Here is a 13,914-nt window from a genome sequence, read left to right on the forward strand (position 1 = left end):
GGTACTTAACAACAATAACAAAGGAGTCCTGGTGTGGTGCTGTGGGTTAATGTGCTGGACTGCAATGTCCTATACAGACTTGCTATGGGTCGGAACCAACTCGATGGCACTAAACATAACATAAATGACCTTCCTTGTTGCCCTTGAGCCTTAACATATGCCAATGCAGTTATGGACTTAGCTTAAATCAAGTACAAGGTTTGAAATTTCAAAAGAAGACTTTCTTAACATAAGAAGAACAGCCAAGGATGGAACTATCTTCCCAATGGGATATGGAACATCCAGAATGGATTTCTTCCCCCACAAAATTGAACTCCCAGAAAGCAATCATATCCCTCTGGCCTGTCTGGGGCTGTTAGTAAGAAGGCTCCGGGTTCTGTGGTTACTGTGCACCCAACTGCAGATTCCTCCCCTGGATTTTTCCTCCTTTATCACCGTCATCTCAGGACCCTTCAAAAGGGTGTTGGAAGGACACCATGTCTTTTTGCTCTCCTCAGCATCCTGGCTTTGTGAATAAATGATTTTAGCAATAGACTCGACAGTAATGAAGCTTCTTTTGAGTTTTGTTTTGATGACTGATTATTGGGGTCTGCAACATTACTGAGGCCAAGTCTCCCTTGTCTCTCGCTCAACTGTCTTGGGCAGTTTCTGTGGCTAAATAAGGAAAAAGCAGGAAAACCATCTGTTGCTGCAAAGCCACAGACCACCTGCCAACCTCCTGGATGGTCCTGTCTGGGCGCCAGGCACAGGCACGGAGGAATAGGGGAAAAGCGAACTAGGGATGGGTATATGTCCATAACTTGGAGATGGGTCTTCCTCAATCTCAAAGCTCAAGAATCTTAAGGCTCTTAGTCGGTCTTTGGTGTTATCTAAAACCTAGCTTTAGTTGGAATTCATAAAAGACCCTCATTGGTAACATCCTTCCGTTCCCACAATCTCAGATCCTTCAGTATCTCCTTGAAGGGCCTGGCTGGTATGCAGTGAATGCGAGCATGCCACTACCTAGCAGAAGCAGATGGAGTCAGGCCTTTGCCTAGCTCCACCAGCACCTTCTTCATCATCCATAGAGTGCTGTGACAGGTTCAGAATGCCTGGCACCTGGCCTGCCTACGTGAGAAGAGGTTCTGCACAGCCATGGTGAAACGCCAAAACGTATAAGAAATCTTGTTAGTGGTGGTGGTGTTGTGAGGTGCCCAATTTGAGTCGGTTCTGACTCAGTGACCCTATATACGGTCACTGTCCGATGCTAATCCTGGAATGTTGTTGTGCCATCAAATCAGTTCCAACCCATAGCGACCCTACATAGGGTTTCCAAGAAGTGACTGGTGAGCTTGAACCGCCGACCTTGCAGTTCAAATGGTTTTGTAGTCTGGCGCATTAACCCACAACGCCACACCTGGAATATATCCCTTATATTTGTTGGGTTTCCTCGTCAGCAAAATAGGAATAAATCCAAGAAACTGCCATGCCTACCAATAGGGTTAGTGCAGAGATGAGAAATCAAAGATTTTCTAGATCTTATTTGCAATTGCTGTTCTCTCCCATCACCCCCCCCCCAAGAAAGACAAACTCAGACTAGATCTTCAGACATCCCACCACCCCAAGCCTATTGCATGTGTACATGCATGAGCAAAGGGAAGATTGTTGGTATCCCTTGTCCCCACTTTGGTATTCGGTGCCCCAACCAGGTCCCTCAGCTGGGATGAGAACTGAGGCAAGGTTGTCCTTGCTCTCTGCTGCAGCCTTGTTGAGTCCAGAGGGCAAGAGAGATAGCGGGGCTGTGGACAGACTCCTGTGCTCAACAGCACAGCTGTTCAGTCCCTGTGGTGTCTCTGACACTCCAGCACTCAAGCCCACTCATTGCCCCCAATGCAATGTAAACAGTACGCACAGGCGCCTAGGAAGGGAACCAGTGACTTTTCATTTAGCGGAGGTGTGTCTGCAGCCTGGGAATTGAGAATTATACTGTATGAGAACAAAAACCGGAACAAGAGGCAAAATGTCAGCCTAGATCTACATACAATACGAACCTCTTATTTCTACTTACATGCATTTAGAGTTGCCCCAGAGAGAAGAGCATCGCCTTTACCCTGGGGGCATGTGTGCAAAGTACATCTAGTTTAGACACAATTGTGAGTTTAAATTGCTGAAGTGTCCTAATCTGAATAATCCCAACTGATTTAAAATAAATAAATGCATAAACCTACAAAAAAAATTTTAAATGGAGAGACAAAGTAGAAAGTAAAAGCCAAGGAACACAAGAAAGACTATGGTGCTCAATGTTGGCACAGCATCATAATTAATGTATACTGGATTTGATTTTATTTTTTTCCTTTCCTCCCTGACTGGCCCGGGAATCTGTGATTTTGCTGTGGAAAAGCCAGGTGGTGACTCTCTAAGTGATCTATCGCCCTCTGCTGGCAATTTTTAGCATGTAACATGATTTGGTGAGTGTTCAAATCGTTGCCATCAAGTCGGTACCAACTCAAACACTGCCTGGTCCTACACCCACCTCACAATTGTTTCTACTCTAGAGTCCATTGCCCCTGCCACTGTGCCAAACCTTCTCTATTTCACTGACCCACCACTTTACCAAGCATGATGTCCTTCTCCAGGGACTGGTCCCACCTAATAGGTCCACAGTAGGAGAGATTAAGTCTAGCCATCTTGGCTTCTGAGGAGCATTCTGGCTGTACTTCTTTCAACAGAGATTTGTTTGTGCTTTGGCACGTTTAATATTCTCCTCCAACACAATAACTCAAATGCATCAATTCTTCTACAGTCTTCTTTATTCATTGTCCAACTTTCACATGTATAGGAGATTATTGAAAATACAATGACTTGGGTCAGGTGCACCTTACTCCTCAAACTGACATCTTTGCTCTTCAACACTTTTAAGATGTCTTGTACAGCAGATTTGCCTGATGCAATATGTCGTGGCATTTCTTGACTGCTGCTTCCATGGTTGTTCCCAGCAAAATGAAGTCTTTGACAACTTCAATCTTTTTTCCATTTATCTTGATGTTCTTTACTGGTCCAGTGGTGAAGTTTTTTTTGTTGTTGTTGTTGTTGTTTTACATTACAATGCAACCCATACCAAAGGCTCTCTGATCCTCATCAGTACATATTTTAATTCCATTTCCCTTTCAGCAAACAAAGTTGTAACATTTGCATATCACAACATAATTAAAAGCATATATACAAAACCAACAGCCAACATCACTCTCAATGGAGAGAAACTGAAAGCCTTCTCCTTGCAAATAGGTACCAGACAAGGATGCCCTTTATCACCACTCCTATTCAATATTGTTTTGGAAGTCTTAGCCAAAGCTATAAGGCAAGATAGGGAAATTAAAGGCATCCAAATTGGCAAAGAGGAAGTAAAACTCTCTAAGTTTGCAGATGATATGACTCTATACATAGAAAACCCCAAAGACTCAGAAAAAAAACCTACTGAAACTCATTGAAAGATTCAGCAAAGTGGCGGGGTACAAGATCAACATACAGAAAACAGTTGGAGTCCTCTATATTAATAACGATAGCACTGAAAAGGACATTAGGAAAGCAATACCATTTACAATAGCCACCCAAAGGATGAAATATTTACGAATAAATGTGACCAGAGAAACAAAGGACCTACACAAAGAAAACTACAGAACATTTCTACAAGAAACCAAAAGAGACTTACAAAAATGAAAGACTATACCATGCTCCTAGATAGGAAGACTTAACATAGTGAAAACGTCAATACTACCCAAAGCAATCTACACATATAGCACAATCCCAATCCAGATTTCAACAACATTCTTTAGAGAGATGAACAATTAGAAACGTTATATGGAAAGGAAAAAAATCCAGGTTAAGCAAAGCACTGCTTAAGAAGAACAAAGTTGGAAGTCTCTCATTCCCTGATTTCAAAATTTACTACATGGCTACAGTAGTCAAAACAGCCTGGTACAATGAAAGATATATAGATCAATTGAACAGAATCTAGAATCCAGAAATTAACCCATCCACATACAGCCAACTGATCTTTGACAAAGGGCCAAAGTACATTGAATGGGGAAGACATAGTCTCTTCAACAGATGATGCTGGCTGGCAGACTGGAAATCAATATGCAGAAGATTGAAACAAGACCTTCATCTCACACCATATACAAAAACCAACTCAACATGGATTAAAGACCTAAACATGAATTCCAGCATTATAAAGGTCATCAATGAAAAAATATGAACAAGGCATATGAAAGGCAGCAATGAAAAGTGGGTTGAGTTCCGCCACGTTCCATAGACTCCCTTTGACCTGGAGATGAGAGAGATAAGACGAAAAGGAGTATAGTGAGACCTGGGGACTTCTGAGCCAATGGACAAGGACATAGCCACAAAGAGCTAGAACTGAGAGTGAAGCATCCAATTCATATAAAGTGAGGGGAGATGCACAAGAATGCCCAAACTTGCACATAGTACTGATTTAACCTAGCCTCGATGGCTTAATAATCAGAACTTAGCTAGAGGAAGATGGAACAAACAAACAAACAATTTTTGATAAAGAAAATGAGGGTAAGTTGCTACAATTTGATGAACTTGACCTGTACTTATATGGATATGTTGTTGTTGTTGTTGTTAAGTGCCTTCGAGTCGGAGCCGACCCATAGCGACCCTGTACAGGGTTTCCGAGGGTGTAAATCCTTACGGGAGTAGAAAGCCTCATCTTTCTCCCGCAGAGCGGCTGGTAGTTTCGAACCACTGACCTTAAGGTTCGCAGCCCGATTCGTAACCACTACGCTACCAGAGCTCCTTATAGTACCTCGAAATACCAACAGAGAGGGAAGGCGTCTTCATGTCAAGTGTCAAGGCTATTCCCTCTGCACACAGGGTAGATAGGGATGGGCAACTTAGACATTGGCTACCTAAAATGAGGGGGCGATAAAGGTATGAAGTGAGTGGCTTACAAGTTTTCAAGAGGGAGTTTAGTTTAAGAGTGTGTGAAGGAAGGTAGAGTCCCCACTGAATAGTTTTCATCTTGTCTAGATGGGTCTGGTGAAAAGAGATGGGGATAAGCTTCTTATGATTCAATAGTGAGAAATTGTTATCACGACTAACTGACTGTCACAATTGTAAAGGTAGAAGTTTTGTAACAAAAATGGGGGAGTAGTTAATCTTACAGTCCAAAAACAGAGGACCCTAGGACCATTAAGGAAGAAGAGCACAAGTGGAATGCAGGACCTTATCCAGAAAAACAGCCACACCAGAGATGGAGGCAAAGACGGGGACATGGAGAGAGGGAGCAGCTGAGGACTCTGGACTCATGGAAAGAGAGAGACTGAGTGCTGGCAGCCAGAAGGCAGGCTTGCAGAATGTGCCCTTTGGTTGTTTAAATTATTATATATTCCTGAGTGTTTCTGTGCACATCCCCGCCCCCCCCCCAAAAAAAAACAAAAAAAACAGGGAATGGAAGTAAATACTGTCGAATGATGATGTAAGGAGGAGATTGTAATCATTGCAATGAAATGATGGTGTAAAGCCGATGTTCTCCCATGTAAACTATCATTCAGTTCACAATAAAACTTAAAGTAAGTAAATTAAAAAAAAAAAAAAGACACCTCAGGTTCATTATTGTTGGTTGGTTATATGCCGTGGAGTCAGTTCTGGCTCATAACGACCCTGTACAGGATTTCTGAGGCTGTAAATCTTTACGGGAGCAGAAAGTCTCATCTTTCTCCCATGGAACAGTTGGTAGTTTTGACCCACTGACCTTGAGATTAGCAGCCCAACTAACAACCACTATGCTACCAGAGCTCCTTTAAAGATGTGGAAAATAAAATTGTCACTAAAGTCTATTAAAAATTGGCCCTTAGACACTCTCCATACTTGGAACTGAACCTACTTCCAGGACTCACTGTACAGTCAAACCACCGGCTGGCCTGTCAAGTGAGTAATAACAACCAGGAGGAATGTGCACCCCCACAAAATCTCTAAAACAAGACCCAAAGGGCAGCATTCTCCAAACACAAAGGTCAGAAAACAGGAAAAGATGGGTTTGTGGAAATGAGGAACCCAGGCAGAAAATGGGAAGAGTGTGTGACTTTGAGAGGATTGCTCAACTCGTGTCATGAAACAAAATGCCTATAAATTGATAAATGAAAAACCAATTTGCTCTGTAAACTTTCACCCAAACCACACAAAAAACCAGTAATAAATAAACAAAAGAAAAATACAAAACATCATCTAGCTCCTGCCACCCATAGAAACCAAGATGACTATTTTTATCTATTTCCTTCACACCTTTTTCCTGGGTATGAATTTTTATAAAATTTGGGTTATACCATACAGCCCCTTCTTTCTCCTGTATTGTTCTTAACTTTGTACATATCTTCTCCATGTCATTAAATATCTTATACAACACCAATTTAAAATAATTAAACAATAGTCCATTAGGTGGCATAGTGTTGATACTTAGGTTATTCCAAAATTTAACATATTTTTAATTACGTTCTAAGACTGTTGTTTGTTGTTATTAAGTGCCGTCAAGTCAATTCCAACTCATATTGACCCTGTATTACATTTCTGAGGAGCGGCTAGTGGGTTTGAACTGCTGACCTTATGGTTAGCAGTCCAGTACTTATTGTACAGTGCCACACCAACACTCTAAGACTATGAGCAAATAATTCATAATCATCAAAAAGATGCTCTAAGAAGGTTTTTATTGTTAGGATTACATTCTAGAAGAGTGTGTGTGGGAGACACGATCCGAGATGTTATCTAGCTGTGGGATACTCCCCATCCTTGTCCCACATCAAAGCCAAACCAGGTGTCACTTTGCCTGGGACATCTACGTGTGTCAAAGTGGAACTGCTCCACCCAGTCTTCAATGGCTGATTTTCTCAACCGTAGTTTCCAGACCTTGCTTCTGACACAATTCTGAGTGGACTTAGAACATCCCGCCTTTTGTACAGCAGTCAAGTGTTTAGCGATTGCAACACTGGCCTCATATCAGCCAATTCCATGGCACCTGCGGAATAATTCTCCCCCTTTCTAACACATCAAACACTATTTTGCCCTTGAGGATAATAGTATTTGCGGTCCCACTGTATTCTTCCCAGCCATTGCCTCGGAAGCTATCTAAGACCCAGGACGCATCGCCTTCAGTCTCCCAAACTACACTCAGTGTTAGGTCAAAGTAGACCTGGTATGGCACTGTGGGCTAATGCGTCAGACTACAAAGTCGTTTTAACTGCAAGGTCAGTGGATCAAGTTCATCAGCTGCTCCTTGGAAACCCTGTACAGGGTCACTACGGATCTGAATCAACTCAACGGCACTTAACAACAACAATTTAGAATTCACCTTTCACTTTCATTCTGCAAATTCCCACTTCCCTTTCACCTCTGTGATTATCGTCACTCCACCAGAACACTAGTTCACTATGTGCCTTGCCTCTGGGAGGTGTTGTTGTTAGGTGCCATCGAGTCGGTACTGACTCATAGTGACCTTATGCACAGCATAATGAAACACTGCCTGATCCTGGACCAACCTCACCACTGTTACCACACTTGAGTCCATCGATGCTGCCACTTGGCCAATCCATCTCGTTGGGGGTCTTCCTCTTCTTATCTGACCCTCCACCTTACCAAACATGATATCCTTCTCCAGTGACTGGTCCCTCCTGACAATATGTCTGAAGTATGAGAGATGAAGTTTGGCCATCCTGGCCTCCAAGGAGCACTCAGGCTGCACTTCTTCCAAAATGGATCTATTTGTTCTTTTGGCATCCATGGCACTTTCAATATTATCCTCCAACACCATAACTCAAAGGCATCGATTCTTCTACAGTCTTCCTTATTCACTGTCCAGTTTTCTGGGAGGTACACATGGTGAAAAGAAAGAAATTTTCCTTAATACCGTATTACTTCTTCTTCTAACTTTCAGACCAATAGAGTTTCTAATGATTTTCTCAGAGGATCCCTGATATAATCTTCACAAAATCTCTGATTCGAGATCTGATCGGTCAAGAACTTAACACTTCTTCTAGTGTACCAAGATACAGGAGAGTGCAGATGAATCAAAGGGCTTAAATCTGCCTCCACCTACTAGCTACTGGCTCTTTTGCCAATAAGAACAAAGCAGATGCCATTCTTCCCACCGGATGCATACAAAGGAAAGAGTCAAGGAGTCAGATGTCTCTGGGAAGTTTCCTTTCCATTTCTGACTTGCTCTCTTGGCCACTGTTAGTGATGGTCATGTGCCGTGGAGTCGGTTCCGGCTCATAGCGACCCAGTACAGGGTTTCCGAGGCTGTAAGTCTTTATGGGAGCAGAAAGCCTCATCTTTCTTTTGTGGAATCACTGGTAGTTTCAAACTGCTGACCTTGAGATTAGCAGCCCGATTCATAACCTTTACTTTCTTTAAGGAGCTCTGCCAGCGTAGTGGTTACGAATCGGACTGCGAACCTCAAGGTCAGCAGTTCGGAACTACCAGCTGTTTCGTGGGAGAAACATGAGGCTTTCTGCTCCCATAAAGACTTACAGCCTCGGAGAAACCCTGTGCAGGGTCGCTATGAGTCGGAACTGGCTCCATGGCACATAACCACAAGTAGAGACCAATAATTATCTCAGAGAAGAAACTAACCTACAGGGCTAATAGCCTTAAATGAGCTGTGGCCACCTCTACCTTGAGACTAGAGGAACCAGTCCCTGTCTACCACTACAAACCCATTCTGAGCAGGCCACAATAGAAAAGGAGAAAAATGCTTAACAGAACTCAGATTCTTTAAAAGTCTAGACTTATTGAACCAGATGAAACCAGAGGACTCCCTGACACTAGAGGACTCCCCTTGAGATACTCCTCACTTGAGCTGAAACTATACCTTGAGATCAACTTTCAGGAAAACAACAGATTAGAACATGAAATAAAGGACATTACCCATGAATAGTGTCTCCATTAAAAAACCATCAACAATAAGCCAAAAGGTCAACAAAGATTCTAACACAAAGATGAAAAGATAAGGGGACAGGGAAATAGAACAACAAGAATGCAATTAAAGAGAACTTTGGCACATTGTGGAACTGAACAAGTTGTATAGAAATTGTCAAGTGGGTGCCCAATTTTCACTGAAAACCCAATACAATTTTATCTTTAGAAGAGACAGAGACAAGGTTCTTCCTCCAGAGCCGAGAGAAAGAGAAAGCTTTCCCCTGGAACTGGTGTCCTCAAATCCAGCTCCTAAACTGTGGAGTTCTGGTGTGGCACTGTGGGTTAATGCGGTTTGAACCACAGGGTCGGCACCAGCTGACCACCAGCTGCTCATCGGAAACCCTATACAGAGTCGCCATGAGTAGGAACCGACTCACAGGTACTTCACAACAACAACAAACTATGACAGAGTACATTTCTGTTCATTAAAACCACATGCTTGAGATAGCGCTGTTATAGCAGCATTAAGAATCATGAAGGAATCCGGTTTTTGTTATCTTTTTTCAAAATAAAAGAAAACCAAACAAAAAAAAACAATCAAGCAACATCCGGGAAGCTACAGAACCATTAAGGATATACAGACTAAATAGGCTGTCTCCCAAGTTTAAGAAGAAAGTTCATTCATAGTCTTTATGGAAGGGACTTGCCATGTTCCTACAGAAAAATGTTGAAAAATTTCCAGAATATATGAAACAGCATTCTCAGATTGTTGCCTGAGGCGGGGGGAGGGACAGGAAGGAGAGGTATATATTGATCTTCACTATGTGTCAAAATCCCCAGATCCTTCACCAAACCAGCAGCAGGATTCTCCCAGGGACCCTTGCATGGCTATACCCAGGCCACCTTCACAGAGCGCTGGAAGTAAAGGGAGAGTCTACCTATTGTCTGGCTTGAGGTGAGTCCGAACACAGAAGAGCGAACTGTGGTTTCTCCTGTGCTGATGCCACTGCAACTTGGGATAGCCACTGAGTGCCTCACCAGTGCTACCTGCCTGGGGACCCCTGGTATGGGTTTCTGTGAGCACAAGGTTTTAGGTAATTCCAGAAAAACACCTGCCTTCAGCACTGTGCACTGGGACAGCGTAGACTGTTAGAAGCTGACAGTGGCATGATTGCTTTAAGAGCACCTCCCGAAGCACCAGGACATTGTGCAAAATGCATTTTCTACAAAGTGCTTCGCTGAATTGGAAGTTTGCAAAAACATCCATTTGGTGATCTATAAATCTACTTTCCCTCTCTTTCCTTATAACGAAATTAAAAGCTGTAAGTTAAGCAAAGTAACCCACAAGCTGTGCTAGCAGCCCTGGAAACTCCCTGGATGATATATGGTCATGGGCTGAAAGTTTTTTATCGGACTTGTCCTTGGCTCTTCTATCAAGTTCTGTCTGTGGTGGTGTTAGACTGAGACAGATTGGTTGGTATGCATAAGTGGCTTTTATTTCAAAGATAATACATATTCTGTTCAAAGTACAATGGCTCAGATGGGAATTACAACCCCTTTATCATTAGTGTAGAAAAGCAATGGTGCATACACTGTGGACCCATTGAAATGCCTTCCTATTAAATTCACTGGGGGAGACAGTCTGAGTCAAAACTCAACTAGAGGCTGAACAGAATTTCTTCCCAGTGTACATTGCCCAGAGGGTTCGCTCTGCTCTCTCCTCCATGAATCTTCTGGAGAGAGAGGTGCCATCTGCATCCCTGAGAGTTACAGTAAAGGCACAGAGTGACTGAGTTACTTCTCCAAGAAACCACAGCAAGCCAAAGGGAGAAATGACATTTGGTCTCAACTTAAGTAAACAGACACCATTCCTTCCAGGGCAATAATAATACAGATTACCCTTGATGAAGTCAAGGACCATTGCGGATACATCACATGTCAACTTCTCCCCAATGCTTAGATGGATAGCCTTCACAATTTTGACAATGCCACGCTGCCTTTTCTACTACTTACTTAATATTTGTCTTCAAGTTGACTTATTTACTTAAATCTGTTTCAAAAGGAAATTGTCAAGCATTACCTTAATGGAAACCCGGCATCATTTGTCATAAATAGAAGAAAGTGTAAAAATTAACACAATGAATAAATGAAATGTTATTAAATCAGAGCTTGGTATTGTCAACAGAGACTGTCTTCACTAAAGGAGGAAGTGGAGAGTGTTTGAGAGGCGCTAAATACCAATGTTGAATGTCTCCTTGACAGTCTGGTTCAAGAGAGAATAGAGAAGGGATTAACTGACATCATCATTTGTGCTATTTGGGAACCATTGTGTTTCCTTCCCATCATGGTCCCATAAAATCGTACCTTCACTTTGTAGACGTGGAAGTGGAGGTTTAAGTAGGTAAAGTACCCTGTCCAAAAGCAAACAAAGTAAGGTCTTCCTGTAATGTAGTCAACAACATTACACTCACTGGTCAGCCAGCCCTCTGTCCCCACCACACTAGCAGCCACCACAATTCTAAAAGGCACTTTACAGAGTACTCTGTTTGACTTTTTCTCCTATAGTTGAAGAGAGTGAGTTCTGGAGATGTTACATAACCCTTTTAACCCATCAGTGACAGAACTGAGGTAAACTCCAGCTTCCCATTACTCATCATGCCTTTTCTTCCCTGTCAGATGCCACCTGGTGGTATTGGGCCTGCGGAGGGGTAGGGAAAGAAACTTTCCTCAGCATAATCCCTTCTGCTCTCAGCAAGTCTCAGAAATCCTTTCTCAATGACCTTTCTTTAAAATGCTAAACTAGGCTCTGTGCCCCAGGGGGCCCTTTACTCCATCAAGGACCTCACTGTCAGGGGATCCCACGCTGTGGGTCAGCACAGAGAGCTTCAGAAGTTCTTCCACTGCTGGCAGATACACAGGAGTTTGCTAGGCCTCCGCACCCTGCTGGGACCAGGTGTCCTGTCAGCCCAGGAAAGTCTCCCAGGCTGGAGACTTTAAACTCGGCAGGTACATCTGGCAACCCACTTCCTCAGCCTCTCACTGGAAATTGGCCTCAGCCTAAGGCCAAGCAGGGAGCTTTGAAGAGCCTATCTGGGATGAACCCCAGGGTTGCAGGAAGCCTGGTCCTTTGTGAGTCTGTAGGGAGGCCTGGTGGGGGAGAATGACTCAGTGTATGTCAGGTTCCATCTTTGGAAAGGACAAAGTTGGGGGTGAGCAATGAAAAAGTTCACAGAAAGGAAAGTTTAAGGCATGACAGAGGAGCTACAACACAGAGAAGAAGTGAGAGGAAAGGAAACGGAAATTAAAAGAATAAGAGAGGGTATGTGCCTTAGAGAGAAAAGAGCAAAACCCAAGAAATAAGGAAGGCCACTTCTGGCAAGATGGTGGACTAGGTAGACGCTCTACATGGACCCTCCACAGCAAAGATATGAAACTCAAAATAAAATGGACACAGATGAAAATTCTGACACCCAGAACTTCAGAAAAAAATGTTTAAAAGGTGGATGGAGTGATTTCTGGAGAGAGAGGTCAAGCAGGGACGGTGAGAGAGGGGGACTGACTGGTAAGTGGCTGACCAGACGTGAGCAGCTTCAGCAGTGGAGGGAGGCCTGGCAGAGCAGATTCACACGGGCAACAGAAAATGTGTGATTTCCTCCAAGCAGCCCTCATCCACACCCAGTGCAGACCCTATTCTGCGGGAGTTTGGAACTATGTGGTTGGGAGCCATGCCAGCTTGAGATGGGGACCTGATGTGCCCCTTTGGTGTGTCATTTTGGTGTCTAGATTCAGGTGGGCTGGGCTCCAGACCCACAAAACCCACAAAGCCACCAGCCACCCTAGCCACCAGCATTTAACCAGCTACCCTACCACTAGCTCTCCTGTGGTCCTAACAAGCACTGAAACCAGCTCCATCAAGGACCCGCCATGAACTACTTCCAGATTGAGTCTCTCAACATAGAAAACATCAAGGCCAATAGGAACTCCACCTAGGGCCAGGAACCCTTCCACAACCACCTCGTGAGCTCCTTGAATTGCAGGAGCCCCCTCACCAGAGACTTCTCCTTTCAGGGTCCAATAACTGCACTGTTTGTTTTCACAACTACAACAACCTCACAATGCCCTGGAGACAATAGTTGATTCTAGCTCACACAAAGAAATAAGAAAGAATGGCTCAAACAAATGACCAAAATGAAAAGTCAAAGACATTTCTGAAGAAGAAAAGGTAATAACAGAAAAATAATTCAAAAGAATGATAATTAGGTACCTATAAAAGACTGATAGGAAGATGACGAAAGCAAGAAAAACACAGTAAAATCTTTAGAAGAATTCAGGAAAACATTACAAGAACAAACAGACAAAATAAATGCAAATTTTGAAACTATACAAATTCTGCAATTAGAATCCCAGAAAATTAATACTAAGATCTCAGTAATGGACAACAGACTGTAAGGGGAAAGAAGCAGATGTAAAGCAATGGAAGTCCAAATTAGTGAACTCGAAGAAACATTTATCAATACTAGTAAGCTAGAATAATTTTTTTAAAAAAGAAAAAATCCAAAGAAAGCCTAAGAGTTATGTGGGACACCATGAAGAGGAACAACGTATGGGTGATAAGCATATGAGAAGCTGAACAAACCCAAACAGGATAGATCCCAAAAGAAAACCATTAATCAGACTTTCCAAAATCAAAGACAAGGAAAGAATCCTGAGAGCAGCTTGGGAAAATGAAAAGCTACCCACAAATGAGAACCAATAAGACTAAACTCTGATTTCTCAGCAGAACCCAAGCAAACAAGAAGGCAAATGGATTGACGTACATGAAACTCTTAAAGAAAAAAATTACCAACCAAGAATCATATACCCATATATACAAAACCAACAGCCTACATTGCCCTCAATGGAGAGAAATTGAAAACCTTCCCTCTGTGAACAGGAACCAGACAAGGATGCCCTCTGTCACCACTCCTATTGAATATTGTGCTGGAAGTCTTAGCAAGAGCTATA

Source organism: Chrysochloris asiatica, unplaced genomic scaffold, assembly GCF_000296735.1.
Source record: "Chrysochloris asiatica unplaced genomic scaffold, ChrAsi1.0 scaffold00020, whole genome shotgun sequence".
NCBI classification, from domain to species: domain Eukaryota; kingdom Metazoa; phylum Chordata; class Mammalia; order Afrosoricida; family Chrysochloridae; genus Chrysochloris; species Chrysochloris asiatica.